Source organism: Camelus dromedarius, chromosome X, assembly GCF_036321535.1.
Source record: "Camelus dromedarius isolate mCamDro1 chromosome X, mCamDro1.pat, whole genome shotgun sequence".
NCBI classification, from domain to species: Eukaryota; Metazoa; Chordata; class Mammalia; order Artiodactyla; family Camelidae; genus Camelus; species Camelus dromedarius.
Window position 1 is genome coordinate 79,058,801 of NC_087472.1, and position 7,475 is coordinate 79,066,275.

Genomic DNA, 7,475 nt, shown 5'->3' on the forward strand with positions numbered 1-7,475 from the left:
GAATATAGCTCTACATGATCAGGAACTGTGTTATTTTTTTCACTGAATATCCAATCCATAGAACAGTAGAACAGGCACATAGTAGGCACTAGCCTCTTATATTGAATGAATAAAAGCTGCAGAGCAGGTAGGCAGTTTGGTTTCAGAGCCCAGACTCTTTATGAAGTAAGGCAGTTGTACCTCCTTGTCTGACGATAATTGAACACTTAACAAATGTTAACTCTTAAACCTAGAATGAGGCATTATGCCTCTTTGTGTCGAGTGGGTTTTCCTCAACTCTGCTCCATCATAGAGGTTAATTGCATCTCTTGTGTGGTCATTGCCTTTCCAAGGTCAGAGTCCATTAATGAGACTGATGCAGGAAAACGGATGTGGGACATGAGGAGGGCCGTGTTCCAGGTCTTGATGGAGCCCCTGGGATGTCCCCTGCCAGGTGTGGGTCCTTGGCTTCACGCAGGAAAGAATTCAAGAGCGAGCCACAGTTGAGTAAAGGTAGATTTATTTAGAGAAACAGCAGAAGGCAAGAGAAAGGTCATAAGGTGTGGGGGTTGGGTGCTCAGATTAGAGTAAAAGGTACATACTCCACAGACAAAGTGTGGGCCGTCTCCGAAGAGGGAGAGAGAGGGGCAGTGGCAGCCATGAGGCACTGTGTTGCCAGTTTTTATGGGCTCAGTGGCTTTGTATGCTAATAAGTGGAAGGACCAGTCTAACTAGCCTGGGGAAGGAGCCGGGATTTCCAAGAAGTTGGCCATTTCCCACTCTTTGGTCTTTTGTGGCTAGCCTTGGGACTGTTATGGTGCCTGGGGGCATGATATTCAGCATGCTAGTACCTTACAGTGAGCATATAATAAAGCTCAAGTTCTACTAGAAGTCAAATCTCCCACCATCTTGAGGCTTAAGGCTTCCTGGGGGTTGAATCTTTTGCCATTTTGATGTTAATTGTTTTGTTCTTTGAATGGCTGTGCCCTGCCCCGTTCCTGTCTCAAGACCACTGCTCACCAGCCACCAGACTCCAGTTTATCTGCCATGGGCTTCCTTAGTTAATCTATAGAAGACCCAGTCTGAGGCCTCAGAAGGAAGTGAGTGAGTTCCCCAGGTCAGAGGCAGAGATATGGTGCGGAAGGGATGGTCCCAGTGGGGAGGGTATAGCTCAAGTGGTAGAGCACATGCTTAGCATGCAGGAGGTCCTGGGTTCAATCCCCTGTGCCTCCTCCAAATATAGATAAATAAATATACCTAATTACCTCCCCCTCATAAAACAAACAAAAGCACAACGTGAAGGGATGGTCTCAGCAGAGAGGCAGAGATGTGTTTGTCTCTGAATCCTTTGGTCCCGCCTCCTTAGGAATAAGACAGCTCCTCTGAGGGGCCTTGCAGGAGAAGCCTCAGCTCCAGACCCCAGGGCAGTCAGTGGGAGGAGGCTTACAGGACAGCAGGTCCTAGAAGAGCTAGTCCTCTGTCACTCCTTCCAGCTGAGAGAGAGCAAGGCTGTCATGGTGACTCAACTTCTAGCCACCACGAAGGACTAGGTGACAAAGGGCAGCTGAACCCCTCTTGGAGGAGAGAGAGAGATGAAATTTGCAGGTGTTTGGAGACATTGCCTGCAAGGGCAGGACTGGGCTGGGAAGGATCACTACCAATCTCATTACTGAAACAAATTGGGTCCAGCAGCAGCCTGCCTGCAGTAAAGGCAATTTACTGACACTGGGTGGTGATGAAGTTAAGTGCAGCATTTATTGCAGGGCGCCAAGCAAATTCAGGCAGCTAATGCTCAGAAGAATCGAACTCTCCGAAGGCTTTCAGAAACAGGTTTTTAAAAACAGGGTGAGGGAGGTGGGGTTGTGTGTGTGTGTGTGTGGGGTGTGATCAGCTTGTGGACATTCTTCTGATCGGTTGGTGGTGAGGTAATTGGGAGTCAACACCATCAACATTCTGGTTCCACCTGGTCTGGGATCTGCGAGCTTGCGGTCAGCATGCAGTTAACTTCTTCCACCTGGTGGGGGTTTCAGTAGCTGCAAAACAGCTCAAAGGATATGGCTCAGTATATTATCTATAGCGCTTGAGGGAGAATTAAAGGTCCTTGACTTTGTTTAATTGCCAAAGTATTATTATTTTGCCTTGTTTGACTGTTTTCCTTTGTTTCTGCATTTTCTCACTTCTCTGATTAAATTTATTCTTTGGAACTCAGGGAAGGCCTAGGAGGCTAGAGTTTTCTGCATGCCAAAGGCAGGCAGAGGACATGGGGTGGGGGGTTCTGTCCCAGGAAGGCCCCATAGGGTCCTGCTTGGTTACAGTCTCACAGGACCCTCCCCTCTGCTGACACACTTGTGTTCACACCTGTGCTTCCCTCCTTTGCCTTGGGCTCTTTCTGGATTTAAGTCAGTCCCATAGTATGAACACCCCTCCTGCCTTTAGCAGAAATTGCAGGCTCTCCCTCGACCTTGTCTTAAGTGCAGAAGAGCTTTTGTTTTGTTTTTTAGTTTGGAGAATTTCGGAGTAGTCTCTAGGTAGGGTGTCACCTCGTTCTGTGGCCTCATTTTGATGCTACTGTAACTGGGCCTGAAACATGACTCATTAAGCTCCATGGTGCTGAACGCTGTTATCCCGATATAAGGCAGGGGATGCTACAGTAGCAAAGGTTATTGCGCAAAAAAACTCCGTGCTGAAACTGTTTTGAAAACTGCCAAATAAGGAAGAGTTTGGCACTCAAATGGACATGATGGGAAATAAGGAGGTTTAGGGGAGAAAATAGGGTGGTGGTGGGCCAGTGAAGTGGGGGGAGTGTAATAGGGAAGAACAAATCTGACTCCATGTTGGTTTTTGTTTTCACTTGAACCTTTATATTCTATTGCTTTTGCTACAAGTTAATCACTAAAGGGATGTTGCCTCTAAGCTTAAATTATGCATAATGGCCCATCTCTGGGAATCCTGCCTTCCAGGAAATGAGCATTCAGCTAAAATACCTTTGTTTAGCTCGTAGGAAACCTCCTGACCAAGCCCTCCTGTGAATGGCTGCGGGCAGGAAATTAACACCTCCCCTCCGGAGTCTGACTAGAAACAGGACTTTACCCTCCCCACGTTTAGTATAAAAGAAGCCTGAATTCTAACTCGGAAGATGGTTATTTGGGTCAATAGTCCACCATTTTCTCAGTCTACTAGCTGTCTGAATAAAGTTGCTATTCCTTGCCCCAACAACTCATCTCTTGATGGCCTGTCATGCAGCGAGCAATACAAGCTTGGACTTGCTAACAGAAGGAGCAGGCGGCCAAGGTCAATGGTTTCCAGCTCCATGTGGAACTGAAAAATGTAGGGCCCTTAACTGGCCCCCTCAGCCCCTTCCTTCCACCCTGCACTCTCACCTCTGGTTTGTCTCCTTCCTCTAAACCACAGCAAGACGTCCCTGCCCTCCAGACTTTGCTCAGGGTCTATCACCTCTAGGACTCAGTGTGATAACAGATGATTTGTAATAATTTCTCCTTTTTATCTTACTAGTCATTAATGTTTATTGTCAAAATGAGAAAATGCAAGTAAACAAAAGAGGAAAGGTGAAGTCACCACTCAAAGGTAAGCAGTGTCAACATTTTAATAAATGCTCTTCCTCAGAACATGCATACGGCTTAACCAGTGAGATCGCACTTGCTTGCTTGTAACCCGCTTTTAAATATGTTAAGAGATGGGAACAAGAGTCCATTGCATTTTACACATGTGGTATTTCCCATTTTGTATGTCTTACTTTTTTAATTTTTAATTTTTTTATTTTTTAGGAGGATTACTTAGGTTATTTATTTATTTATTATGGAGGTGCTGGGGATTGAACCCAGGACCTTCTACATGCTAGGCACGCACTCTACCACTGAGCTATACCCTCCCCTCTTGTATGTCTTATTTTGTAACTAATTCCCTTTTGCTGGAGGTTTCATTGCTTCCAAAGTGTTGAAAGGTAGAAACACCTACGATGAACGTCCTCGCAACCTGTGCTCATTGATGATTCCTTTTCTGTGGTCAATTTCCAGGCATAGAATTCTTGAGAGAAACGAGGTGTCGGGTTGTTAATGGATTCCTAGTAGAAGTCTTTAAACACGAGTCATACATCTGTCCAGGAAGAGAAAATAAATGCATGTGCAAAATCCACAGGGGCTTCACCGTGTCCCAAGGGAACAGGCTGGTGTTACCAGGCCGTTTCCAGATCATTCCCCTGGGGCGCGGGTGATTGTTAGGCTGCTGGTGGTGGTCTCCTGGCTGGATGCACTGATCTCGACCCGCCTACTTCTGCCTTCGCAGATCTCCATCCTTTGTCAGGGCAGAACTGGATGGACCTGTCCCAGGTGAGTTCCTACTTTACCCCCTACTTTGTTTCCAGTGCATTTGAGGCAGCAATTAGGAAACTGTACTGCAACCTTGAAAAATCTGTCAGTCCCCTCGCCTCTGGCTGTTTTCTGTTCAACCTGCAATCTACCTCAGGTTTCTCCAATCCTGCCCCCCCCCCCCCAAAAAACAAGATAAGTTAGAAAGAAAAAGACTTTCCTTATCTACTTGTTACTCTGGGAACTGCCCCTCATCTTTTTTTTCTTTTCCCTCCCAGAGAAGATTGTTTAAATACATAGACTCATCTTGCTTTTTCTATTTCTTCACTTCCAGTTCACTTTTTGCTTTATCATCACGTTTAAAATAATGAAAGTAAGTCCACATTTTGTGTTCTCACCTGCATAAAAATGGTATCCAAAACACCCTACTTCTTCTCCCCCCAGCACCACATTCTTCTCCAGAGATGCCCACTGTGAACAGTTTGGTGATAAGGAGGTATAGATGCATTTAGTCAGTTTAACTGAAAATAGATACATAAGTAACGTTGTGTGTGGTTTTGCACAAATGCCGTCATAGTCCTGTACCTGTCCTGCTTTCCCCACCTGGTTATATTCCGGGTGTTGTTCCCCATCAGTACATAAAGGTTCTTTCAGTTCCTACCTCCTGGTATGGCTGTATCATTGAACTATTCCTCTATTCATAGATATTTGGGTTTTTAATTTTTATACCATGATTAACAGTACCTCAACAACAGCTTTCTATTTGCTCAGTAGTACACGAATTGTGGAGGTTTCACATGGAAATCAGATTTCTGACTGAAAGGTATTCACACTTTAAATTTGTCCTCCCAAATCCTTCATAGTTACTGCTTTCGTTAATTTTTAGAGACCAGAGAATTCCTGTGATCCAATTTTCCAGGCTTTTGTAAGATGGAAAGACACCCAGTTCATTTTCTGAAGCCACTTAATTTTAAATTCGATGAAGAGATTACAAAAAAGAAAACTATAGACCAGTCTCACTTAAGAATATGGATGCCAAAATTTAAGATGTTTTGGAATAGAACGTTAAAAAATTGAATTGCACGTTTTTAAAGTAATGCATGCACATGGTAAAAATTTCAAGCAGAAAAGTTTGTTCAAGAAAAAGTAAAAAATAATTCTCCCTCTCCCCGTGTCCCCATGTCTCCTTCTTCAATGTTCTATACATTCTTCCAGAAATCATGTATGCATATACACTAGATATGACTCTCTTTACGAAAATTTTTTATATAAATTAGAACACATTCTTGTTCTTTTCTTAATGATCATATCATTGCACTAGTACATAGCTTGTCCCAGGGATCCTATACCGTGGCGCTGTTGCCATCTTGGGCCACATTATTCTTTGTTGTTTGGGACCGTCCTGTGAGCATGTGTAGCAGCCTCCCTGGCCTCTACCCTCTAAATGCTAGTAGAACTCCCTCCCCCAGTTTTGACCATCAAAATGTCTCTCAATAGAAGAACAAGATTTTACTGTATAGCACAGGGAAATATATACAAGATCTTGCGGTAGTTCACAGTGAAAGGGTTTGCAATAATGAATACATGTATGTTCATGTATGACTGAAAAATTGTGTTCTACACTGGAAGTTGACACAACATTGTAAACTGATTATAACTCAGTAAGAAAAATGTCTCTTGACATTGCCACATATCTCTTGGGGGACAAAATTACCCAAGGTTTAAAACCAGGCATCTACCTCGTTTACAAAAATGGCCACTTGACATTCTATTGGATGGAAAAAAACAAACGGTATTTATCTTTCTCCTGGTGATGTACACTTAGGCTATTTTTAACCTTTTGCTACTATAAACAATGTAGCAGTGAATATCCATGAACCTTCTAGTTTGTATACACTTGAGTATTATCTTTCTAGAAGTGACATTTCTAGGTCAATGGCTATACACAAGTTGAAATTTGATTTAAGATTGTCAAATTGCCCTCCAAATAGCACGGACTGGCTTGCACTCCTAGCAACAGTTTGATGCCTTTCCCCATAAATAGGCAATCACAGTGATTTTCGCCATTGTGAGGGGAGAAAAGAGTGGTGCATTTTAATTTGCATTTCTTGAATTGAGTGTCTTTTCACATTTTCGAATGCCATTTGTACTTTTCCCTTTCAGATGTTTATTCTAAGTTGTTTGCCCATTTTCCTCTTGGGTGTGGAATTACCTTGATTGCTGATTGCTAGCTCTTTATGTTAATAAGTCAATTAGACCTCTGTTGTGTATGTTGTAAATATTTTTTCATGGTTTATCATTTGATTTGGCTTATGTATCTTGGAGAGTAGACACTTAAATTTTCATATGTATATTTTTATTGAAGTATAGTCATTTTACAATGTTGTGCCAGTTTCTGGTGTACAGCACAATGCTTCAGTCATACATGAACATACGTATATGTGTTTTCATATTCTTTTCCACCATAAGTTACTACAAGATATTGAATATAGTTCCCTGTGCTATACAGTATGAACTTATTTATCTATTTTATGTATATTAGTATCTGCAAACCTTGAACTCCCAATTTATCCCTAGACACTTAAATTTTTAAAATGTGGTCAGATTTCACAATCTTTAGTGGCTTCTGGATTTCATGTATTGCTTAAAAAGGCTTCTGTGAGTCAAGATTATAAAAATGTCACTTCAATTATGTGGAAAAGGAGTGGTTAATGAATGATGGTGGCAGAATTGAGTCTCCATCTGGCTGGAAACAAAGCTAGACTCTTCTGCATCATATAAGAGTAAAAACACCAGGCGGATTAAGGAACTGTACAACTAAATCACTATGCTATACAGGAGAAATTAATATAACATTGTAAATCGACTATACTTCAATAAAAAAGAACTACATACATATTTGAGGAATTAGATGAAAATACAAGAGGATATTTGTATAGATGACCTTGCTCAGTGCAAGAAATATTTTTAACAGGGATGCAAAACCCAGAAACCATAAAGAGAAAGGTTAGTCAGATTAGACTACATTAAAATGTTAACATCTGTACAGTCAAAAGGCATTTTGAGGCTGAAAATACACTCAGTGCATATGATATACAGAGGATTTATATACAGAAAATGCAAACTGATGATATAAAAAAGACCAAAAACATGATAGAAAAATAGTCAGAT